Source organism: Pan paniscus, chromosome 4 (assembly GCF_029289425.2).
Source record: "Pan paniscus chromosome 4, NHGRI_mPanPan1-v2.0_pri, whole genome shotgun sequence".
Lineage (NCBI taxonomy): Eukaryota > Metazoa > Chordata > Mammalia > Primates > Hominidae > Pan > Pan paniscus.
The window spans coordinates 94,581,115-94,592,820 of NC_073253.2; positions in this window are offsets into that span (position 1 = coordinate 94,581,115).

Here is an 11,706-nt window from a genome sequence, read left to right on the forward strand (position 1 = left end):
TGGCTCCTTTGCTTGGGCTCGGGGAGTGAGCCCTGCTAGGTCTGAAGTGTGAGAATGAGTTTGGTCCCACCTCTGCTTACCTGGCCTTGGCATGAGGGCCACGCCTCCCTTCCCATACTAGGACCTTGGTGCAGCAGCAGTTGCTTTACTCCTTGCCCAGGCATTTCTCCAAAGGCCTGGAGACTTCTCCAGTTATTTGTCAGGGCTGGTGCTTGTGCCCACCACTGGGGGACCTGAGTGCTGCCTTGACCTGTCCAGCTCTGCCCAACTTTACCACCTCCCTGAGGCTGAGCACAGGACCCAGACAATTGAGTGTTCTATGGCCCAGCCCATAGCCCGGGGCACCTGAGTACTTATCTTGGTTAACAAAAACCAAGCATAAACACTACTGCCTCCATTGTAGCTGGCTCTTACCTACAAGTACCACCTACTGGACTGGAAGTTGACCTAAATATCCTATTACACTACTGGCTGACAAAAGAGCAAAGCCCTTGGGAATGAGATAAGAATTACCTTATGAACTTTGCTACACAGCTCACACCACCCTGGTTACTCAGGAAGGCATGAGATCACTCATCTGTCTGGTACATCACTACTACAACTGGCATTTGAGAACACCACCACACTAAGGCTATTTATAACCAAGGAAATCATACAGAGTTGTCAACACTGAACACATCCAGAAGCAAAGCCAAATGATTATTCTCAACATAATCATTATCATGTCACAATTTCAAGCAAAAAAGTCCCATCTCAATGAGAGTAAATTTAAAAATAAGAAATAACTGTTTCTTCAGATGCAAAGAAATCAGCACAATAGTACAAGAAGTATGGAAGAGCAAGATATTGTGACACCTCTGAAGGAACACAGTAATTCTCTAGCAATGGATACTAATAAGAAAGAAACACTCAAAATTCTAAATAATCCAAAGTATTGATTTTTAAAGAGGACCAATAAGATGCAAGAGAAATCTGAAAACAATGTAAAGAAATCAGATATAACAATTCAGGATATAAATGAGAAGTTTACCGAGAACATTTTATAAAAAACCAAGCAGAACTTTTGGAAATAAAAGATTCATTGAAAGAATTACTAAATATACATGAAAGCTTTAACAACAGACTAGACCAAGCAAAAGGTGAATCTCAGAACTTGAAGACAGGTCTTTTGAGCTAAACTAGCTAGACAAAAACAAATAAAAAAGAATGACCAAAATCTTCAAGAAGTATGGGATTACATAAAGCAACCAAACATAAACAATCAGTATTCCTAAAGAAGAAAAAAAGTAAAAAGTTTAGAAAAGTTATTTAAGGAAATAATTGATGAAAACTTCACTAGCTTAGCCAGATACTTGGGTATCCATACACAGGAGGACCGACAATCACCAAGAAAATGCATTGCAAAACATACTTCAGCATGCCATATAGTCATCAGATTGTCTAAAGTCAATGGGAAGGAAAAAATTCTAAAACTAACAAAATAAAAATATCAAGTCATCAATAAAGAAAACCCCATCAGACTAATGATGAACTTCTTAGGAGAAACCTCACAAGCTTGAAGAGAATGGTATTCTATTTACAAAGTGCTAAAAGAAAATATCTGTTAGCCTAGAATTTTGTATCCCGTTAAACTATGCTTCATAAATGAAGGAGAAATAGTCTTTCCCTGACAAGTAAACACTGAGGAAATTTGTAACCACTATACTAGCCCTACAATAAATGTTCAAAGGAGTTCTAAACATAAAACAAAAGATTGATATTTACCTTCATAAAAACATGTGAAAGAATAAAACCCACAGGTTTTATAAAACAATTTCACAAAGGAGGAAGAGAAGCCAAATGACAATATGACAAAGATCCACAAGAAAAACAACTAGAGAAATAAAAAAGAAACAAATATTTATAAAACAACAAACAACAATATGACAGGAACAAACCCCACATTTCAATATTAACCTTCAATGTAATTGGATTAAATGCTCCACTTAAAAGCTATAGATCGGCAAAATGTATAAAAAACAGAATCCAACCAAGTGCTGCTTATAGGAAACTCACCTGTAAAGACGCATATAGACTCAAAGTGAACAGGCAGAAAAAGATATTCCACGCAAATGGAAATGAAAAGCAAGCAGGAGTTGTCATGCTTATATAAGATAAAACAGACTTTAAATCAAAGACAGTCATAATAGACAAAGAAGGTAACTGTATAATGATAAAGAGATCAATTCAGCAAGATGATATGAAAATCCTAAAACTATACATGCCCAACACCTGAGCACCTATATTCATAAAACAAATATTATTAGACCTAAAAAAGAAATAAACAACAATATAATAATAGTGGGGGACTTTAATACCCCACTCACAGCACTAGAGAGATCACTGAGATAGAAAATTTAACAAAGAAATATTAGACTTGAAATGGTCTTTAGACCAAATGGACCTAACAGACATTTATAGACCAGGCTACCCAGAAACTGCAGAATATACATTCATCTCATCAACACATGAAACATTCTTCAAGATAGACTATATATTGGGCCACAAAACAAGTCTCAATAGACTTAAAATGAAAATCATATCAAGTATCTTCTCAGGTCACTGTGGAATAAAGCTAGAAATCAATTCCAAAAGAAACTTTGGAAACAATACGAATACATGGAAATTAAATAACATCCTCATGAATCATCTTTGGATCAATTATCATATTAAGACAGAACTTTAAACAATTTTTGAAATGAATGAAAATTGAAACTATGTACCTAAACCTCTGAGATAGAGCAAAAGCAGTAACAAGAGGGCAGTTTATAGCATTAAATACTTACATAAAAAAAAGAAAGATCACAAATTAACAACCTGTCATCACTCCTGAAGGAACTAGTAAAACAAAAAAAAAAATGAAACCCAAAGCTAGCAGAAGAAAATAAATAAAAAACATCAAAGCAGAGCTAAATGAAATAAAGACCAAAAAATCCAATATAAAGGATGAACAAAATGAAAAGCTGGTTCTTCAAAAGATAAACAAAATTGATTAACTGCTGACTAGACTAACCAAAAAAAGAGGAGAGAAGATCCAGATAAACACAATCAGAAATGAAAAAGGAGATGCTACAACTGGTATGGCAGAAATGCAAAAGATCATCAGAGACTATTATGAACAACCATATACTAACAAACTAGCAAACCTAGACAAAATGAATAAATTCTTAGAAATATAAGCCTTCTAAGAGTGAGCCAGGAAGAAACAGAAATCCTAAAGAGACCAGTAACCAATAGTGAGATTGAATCAATAATAAAAATCTACCCCTCCCCAGTCCCCCAAAAGCCTGGACCAGATGGATTCACAGTTGACTTCTACTGAACATACAAATAACTGGTACCAATCCTAAAACTATTCCTAAAAATCGAGGAGAAGAAATGTCTGCCTATATCACTTTTGAAACCAGTGTCACCCTGATAACCAAACCAGTCAGAGACACAACAACAACAAAAAAACTACACACGAATATCCCAAATAAACATAGATGCAAAAATCCTCAACAAAATACTAGCAAACAAAATCCAACAGCACATCAAAAATATAATAAACCATGACAAACTGGAATGTACTCCTGGAATGAAAGGATGGTTCAGGCTGGGTGTGGTGGCTCAGCCTGTAATCCCAGCACTTTCAGAGGCTGAGGCAGGTAGATCACTTGAGGTCAGGAGTTCAAGACTAGCCTAGCCAACACAACGAAACCTTGACTCTACTAAAAATACAAAAATTAGCTGGGCATGGTGGAGCATGCCTGTAATCCCAGCTCCTCAGGAGGCTGAGGCAGGAGAATCTCTTGAACTCCGGAGGTGGGGGTTTCAGTTAGCTGAGATCGCGCCACTGCGCTCCAGCCTGGGTGACAGAACAAGACTCTGTCTCAAGAAAAAAAAAAGAAAAATAAAAGGATGCAAATCAATAAATGTAATTCCTCACAGAAACAAGTAAGGACAAAAGCCATGTACTCAATAGATGCAGGAAAAGCATTTGATAAAATTCACCATCTCTTCCTGATCAAAACCCTCAACAATCTAGGCATAGAAGGACATAGCTCAAAATAATGAGTCATATATAACAAACTCAAAGCCAACATTATAGTGAATGGGGGGAAAATTGAAAGCATCACTCTTAAGACCTGGAACAAGACAAGAATGCCATTCTCACCACTGCTATTCAACATAGTACTGGAAGCCTTAGCCAGAGCTATCAGACAAGAGAAAGAAATAAAAGGCATCCAAAGTGGAAAACAGGAAGTCAAATTTTCTGTTTGCTGAGGATATAATCTTACATCTAGAAAACCCTGAAAACTCCATCAAAAACTGCTTAGACTTGTTAAATAAATTCCATAAAGTTGCAGGACACATTATCAATGTATAAAAATCAGTAGTATTTCTATACACTCATAATAATCAAGCAGAGAACCAAAGCAAGAACTTGATCCCATTTACAATAATTAAATGACTTGGGAATAAATTTAAATGATTTAGGAATAAATTTAAACACGGAGATGAAAGATTTCTACAAGAAAGACTACAAATTGAAAATCATTGTAGATGACAGAAACAAATGAACAACATCCCACACTCATGGATCAGGAAAATTATTATTGTCAAAATGACCATAATACCAAAAACAATATACAGATTCAATGCAATCCCTATTAAAATACCAGCAAAATTTTCCTCAGAAATAGAAAAAACATTTCTTTTTTAATTTAATTTAATTTTATTTTATTATTATTATACTTTAAGTTTTAGGGTACATGTGCACAATGTGCAGGTTAGTTACATATGTATACATGTGCCATGCTGGTGTGCTGCACCAATTAACTCGTCATTTAGCATTAGGTATATCTCCTAATGCTATCCCTCCCCTCTCCCCCCACCACATAACAGTCCCCAGAGTGTGATGTTCCCCTTCCTGTGACCATGTGTTCTCATTGTTCAATTCCCACCTATGAGTGAGAACATGCGGTGTTTGGTTTTTTGTCCTTGAGATAGTTTACTGAGAATGATGATTTCCAATTTCATCCATGTCCTACAAAGGACATGAACTCATCATCTTTTGTGGCTGCATAGTATTCCATGGTGTATATGTGCCACATTTTCTTAATCCAGTCTATCATTGTTGGACATTTGGGTTGGTTCCAAGTCTTTGCTATTGTGAATAGTGCCACAATAAACATATGTGTGCATGTGTCTTTATAGCAGCATGATTTATAGTCCTTTGGGTATATACCCAGTAATGGGATGGCTGGGTCAAATGGTATTTCTAGTTTTAGATCCCTGAGGAATGGTCACACTGATATCCACAATGGTTGAACTAGTTTACAGTCCCACCAACAGTGTAAAAGTGTTCCTATTTCTCCACATCCTCTCCAGCACCTGTTGTTTCCTGACTTTTTAATGAGTGCCATTCTAACTGGTGTGAGATGGTATCTCATTAGGGTTTTGATTTGCATTTCTCTGATGGCCAGTGATGGTGAACAATTTTTCATGTGTTTTTTGGCTGCATAAATGTCTTCTTTTGAGAAGTGTCTGTTCATGTCCTTCGCCCACTTTTTGATGGGGTTGTTTGTTTTTTTCTTGTAAATTTGTTTGAGTTCATTGTAGATTCTGGATATTAGCCCTTTGTCAGATGAGTAGGTTGCAAAAATTTTCTCCCATTTTGTAGGTTGCCTGTTCACTCTGATGGTAGTTTCTTTTGCTGTGCAGAAGCTCTTGAGTTTAATTAGATCCCATTTGTCAATTTTGGCTTCTGTTGCCATTGCTTTTGGTGTTTTAGACATGAAGTCCTTGCCCATGCCTATGTCCTGAATGGTAATGCCTAGGTTTTCTTCTAGGGTTTTTATGGTTTTAGGTCTAACACTGAAGTCTTTAATCCATCTTGAATTAATTTTTGTATAAGGTGTAAGGAAGGGATCCAGTTTCAGCTTTCTACATATGGCTAGCCAGTTTTCCCAGCACCATTTATTAAATAGGGAATCCTTTCCCCATTGTTTGTTTTTCTCAGGTTTGTCAAAGATCAGATAGTTGTAGATATGCAGCGTTATTTCTGAGGGCTCTGTTCTGTTCCATTGATCTATATCTCTGTTTTGGTACCAGTACCATGCTGTTTTGGTTACTGTAGCCTTGTAGTATAGTTTGAAGTCAGGTAGCGTGATGCCTCCAGCTTTGTTCTTTTGGCTTAGGATTGACTTGGTGATGCGGGCTTTTTTTTGGTTCCATATGAACTTTAAAGTAGTTTTTTCCAATTCTGTGAAGAAAGTCGTTGGTAGCTTGATGGGAATGGCATTTAATCTATAAATTACCTTGGGCAGTATGGCCATTTTCACGATATTGATTCTTCCTACCCATGAGCATGGAATGTTCTTCCATTTGTTTGTATCCTCTTTTATTTCATTGAGCAGCGGTTTGTAGTTCTCCTTGAAGAGGTCCTTCACGTCCCTTGTAAGTTGGATTCCTAGGTATTTTATTCTCTTTGAAGCAATTGTGAATGGGAGTTCACTCATAATTTGTCTCTCTCTTTGTCTGTTATTGGTGTATAAGAATGCTTGTGATTTTTGTACATTGATTTTGTATCCTGAGACTTTGCTGAAGTTGCTTATCAGCTTAAGGAGATTTTGGGCTGAGACGATGGGGTTTTCTAGATATACAATCATGTCATCTGCAAACAGGGACAATTTGACTTCCTCTTTTCCTAATTGAATACCCTTTATTTCCTTCTCCTGCCTAATTGCCCTGGCCAGAACTTCCAACACTATGTTGAATAAGAGTGGTGAGAGAGGGCATCCCTGTCTTGTGCCAGTTTTCAAAGGGAATGCTTCCAGTTTTTGCCCATTCAGTATGATATTGGCTGTGGGTTTGTCATAGATAGCTTATTATTTTGAGATATGTCCCATCAATACCTAATTTATTGAGAGTTTTTAGCATGAAGAGTTGTTGAATTTTGTCACAGGCCTTTTCTGCATCTGTTGAGATAATCATGTGGCTTTTGTCTTTGGTTCTGTTTATATGCTGGATTACATTTATTCGTTTGCATATATTGAACCAGCCTTGCATCCCAGGGATGAAGCCCACTTGATCATGGTGGATAAGCTTTTTGATGTGCTGCTGGATTCAGTTTGCCAGTATTTTATTTGAGGATTTTTGCATCATTGTTCATCAAGGATATTGGTCTAAAATTCTCTTTTTTGGTTGTGTCTCTGCCTGGCTTTGGTATCAGAATGATGCTGGCCTCATAAAATGAGTTAGGGAGGATTCCCTCTTTTTCTATTGATTGGAATAGTTTCAGAAGGAATGATACCAGTTCCTCCTTGTACCTCTGGTAGAATTCCGCTGTGAATCCATCTGGTCCTGGACTCTTTTTGGTTGGTAAGCTATTGATTATTGCCACAATTTCAGAGCCTGTTATTGGTCTATTCAGAGATTCAACTTCTTCCTGGTTTAGTCTTGGGAGGGTGTGTGTGTCGAGGAATTTATCCATTTCTTCTAGATTTTCTAGTTTATTTGCATAGATGTGTTTGTAGTATTTTCTGATGGTAGTTTGTATTTCTGTGGGATCGGTGGTGATATCCCCTTTATCATTTTTTATTGCGTCTATTTGATTCTTCTCTCTTTTCTTCTTTATTAGTCTTGCTAGCGGTCTATCAATTTTGTTGATCCTTTCAAAAAACCAGCTCCTGGATTCATTAATTTTCTGAAGGGTTTTTTTGTGTCTCTATTTCCTTCAGTTCTGCTCTGATTTTAGTTATTTCTTGCCTTCTGCTAGCTTTTGAATGTGTTTGCTCTTGCTTCTCTAGTTCTTTTAATTGCAATGTTAGGGTGCCAATTTTGGATCTTTCCTGCTTTCCCTTGTGGGCATTTAGTCCTATAAATTTCCCTCTACACACTGCCTTGAATGTGTCCCAGAGATTCTGGTATGTTGTATCTCTGTTCTCATTGGTTTCAAAGAACATCTTTATTTCTGCCTTCATTTTGTTATGTACCCAGTAGTCATTCAGGAGCAAGTTGTTCAGTTTCCATGTAGTTGAGCAGTTTTGAGGGAGTTTCTTAATCCTGAATTCTAGTTTGATTGCAAACTGTGGTCTGAGATACAGTTTGTTATAATTTCTGTTCTTTTACATTTGCTGAGGAGAGCTTTACTTCCAAGTATGTCGTCAATTTTGGAATAGGTGTGGTGTGGTCCTGAAAAAACTGTATATTCTGTTGATTTGGGCTGGAGAGTTCTGTAGATGTCTATTAGGTCTGCTTGGTGCAGAGCTGAGTTCAATTCCTGGATATCCTTGTTAACTTTCTGTCTTGTTGATCTGTCTAATGTTGACAGTGGGGTGTTAAAGTCTCCCATTATTATTGTGTGGGAGTCTAAGTCTCTTTGTAGGTCACTCAGGACTTGCTTTATGAATCTGGGTGCTCTTGTATTGGGTGCATATATATTTAGGATAGTTAGCTCTTCTTGTTGAATTGATCCGTTTACCATTATGTAATGGCCTTCTTTGTCTCTTTTGATCTTTGTTGGTTTAAAGTCTGTTTTATCAGACTAGGATTGCAACCCCTGCCTTTTTTTGTTTTCCATTTGCTTGGTAGATCTTCCTCCATCCTTTTATTTTGAGCTTATGTGTGTCTCTGCACGTGAGATGGGTTTCCTGAATACAGCACACTGATGGGTCTTGACTCTATCCAATTTGCCGGTCTGTGTCTTTTAATTAGAGCATTTAGTCCATTTACATTTAAAGTTAATATTGTGATGTATGAATTTGATCCTGTGATTATGATGTTAGCTGGTTATTTTGCTCGTTAGTTGATGCAGTTTCTTCCTAGCCTCGATGGTCTTTACAATTTGGCATGATTTTGCAGTGGCTGGTACTGGTTGTTCCTTTCCATGTTTAGTGCGTCCTTCAGGGGCTCTTTTAGGGCAGGCCTGGTGGTGACAAAATCTCTCAGCATTTGCTTGTCTGTAAAGGATTTTATTTCTCCTTCACTTATGAAGCTTAGTTTGGCTGGATATGAAATTCTGGGTTGAAAATTCTTTTCTTTAAGAATGTTGAATATTGGCCCCCACTCTCTTCTGGCTTGTAGAGTTTCTGCCAAGAGATCCACTGTTAGTCTGATGGGCTTCCCTTTGAGGGTAACCCGAACTTTCTCTCTGGCTGCCCTTAACATTTTTTCCTTCATTTCAACTTTGGTGAATCTGACAATTATGTGTCTTGGAGTTGCTCTTCTCGAGGAGTATCTTTGTGGCATTCTCTGTATTTCCTGAATCTGAATGTTGGCCTGCCTTGCTAGAATGGGGAAGTTCTCCTGGATAATATCCTGCAGAGTGTTTTCCAACTTGGTTTCATTCTCCCTGTCACTTTCAGGTACACCAATCAGACATAGATTTGGTCTTTTCACATAGTCCCATATTTCTTGGAGGCTTTGTTCATTTCTTTTTATTCTTTTTTCTCTAAACTTCCCTTCTCACTTCATTTCATTCATTTCACCTTCCATCACTGATACCCTTTCTTCCAGTTGATCGCATCGGCTCCTGAGGCTTCTGCATTCTTCACGTAGTTCTCAAGCCTTGGCTTTCAGCTCCATCAGCTCCTTTAAGCACTTCTCTGTATTGGTTATTCTAGTTATACATTCGTCTAAATTTTTTTCAAAGTTTTTAACTTCTTTGCCTTTGGTTTGAATTTCCTCCTGTAGCTCGGAGTAGTTTGATCATCTGAAGACTTCTTTTCTCAACTCGACAAAGTCATTCTCCATCCAGCTTTGTTCCGTTGCTGGTGAGGAACTGCATTCCTTTGGAGGAGGAGAGGTGCTCTGCTTTTTAGAGTTTCCAGTTTTTCTGCTCTGTTTTTTCCCCATCTTTGTGGTTTTTATCTACTTTATGTCTTTGATGATGGTGATGTACAGATGGGTTTTTGGTGTGGATGTCCTTTGTGTTTGTTAGTTTTCCTTCTAACAGACAGGACCCTCAGCTGCAGGTCTGTTGGAGTTTGCTAGAGGTCCACTCCAGACCCTTTTTGCCTGGGTATCAGCAGCAGTGGCTGCAGAACATCGGATTTTCGTGAACCGCGAATGCTGCTGTCTGATCGTTACTCTGAAAGTTTTGTCTCAGAGGAGTACCTGGCCGTGTGAGGTGTCAGTCTGCCCCTACTAGGGGGTGCCTTCCAGTTAGGCTGCTCGGGGGTCAGGGGTCAGAGACCCACCTGAGGAGGCAGTCTGCCCGTTCTCAGATCTCCAGCTATGTGCTGGGAGAACCACTGCTCTCTTCAAAGCTGTCAGACAGGGACATTTAAGTCTGCAGAGGTTACTGCTGTCTTTTTGTTTGTCTGTGCTCTTCCCCCAGAGGTGGAGCCTACAGAGGCAGGCAGGCCTCCTTGAGTTGTGGTGGGCTCCACCCAGTTGGAGCTTCCTGGCTGCTTTGTTTACCTAAGCAAGCCTGGGCAATGGCAGGCGCCCCTCCCCACTGCCACCTTGCAGTTTGATCTCAGACTGCTGTGCTAGCAATCAGCGAGACTCTGTGGGCATAGGAACCTCCGAGCCATGTGCGGGATATAATCTCCTGGTGCGCCATTTTTTAAGCCCTTTGGAAAAGCGCAGTATTAGGGTGGGAGTGACCCGATTTTCCAGGTGCCGTCTGTCACCCCTTTCTTTGACTAGGAAAGGGAACTGCCTGACCCCTTGCACTTTCCGAGTGAGGCAATGCCTTGCCCTGCTTCGGCTCGCATACGGAGCGCTGCACCCACTGTCCTGCACCCGCTGTCTGGCACTCCCTAGTGAGACGAACCCGGTACCTCAGATGGAAATGCAGAAATCACCTGTCTTCTGTGTCACTCACGCTGGGAGCTGTAGACCAGAGCTGTTCCTATTCTTCCATCTTGGCTCCGAAAAAAACATTTCTAAAATTCATTTGGAACTAAAAAGGAGCCTGAATACTCAAACCAATCCTAAGCAAAAAGAGCAAAGCTAAAGGCATCACATTATCTGACTTTATGCTACAAGGCTAATAGGAATTAAAACAGCATGATTCTGGTATAAAAATGGATGCATAGTTAAGTAGAATAGAATAGAATAGAGAACCCAGAAATAAATACACATAGGCACACCAATTTTTTGCCAATATCGGAAAACCATACCTGGGGAAAGGACACCCTTTACAATAAATAGTGCTGAGAAAATAGCTTTGCCATATGTTGAAGAATAGAAATGGGCTCCCATCTCTCACCATATACACAAATTACCTCAAGATTATAAAGAAACTATAAAAATACTAGAAGAAAACCTAGGGAAAACTGTTTTGGACATTGATCTAATCAAATAATTTATGGCTAAGACTTCAAAAGCACAAGCAACACAACCAAAATTGGACAAATGAATTAATTAAAAAGCTTCTGCACAGCAAAAGAAATATCAACAGAGTGAACTGACAACCTGTGGAATGGGAGAAAATATATGCAAAATATGAAACTTAGAAGAGACTAGTAACAAGAATATACAAGAAACTGAAACAAGTCAACAATGACAACAAAAGCCAAATAAACACATTAAAATTTGTTAAAGGCCATAAATAGACACATTTAAAAAAAAAAGACATACAAATGGCCAACAAGAGCATAAAAAAGTGCTTAACATCACTAATTTCCAGAGATATGCAAAATAAAACCAGAGAAAGATATCATCTGACACCAG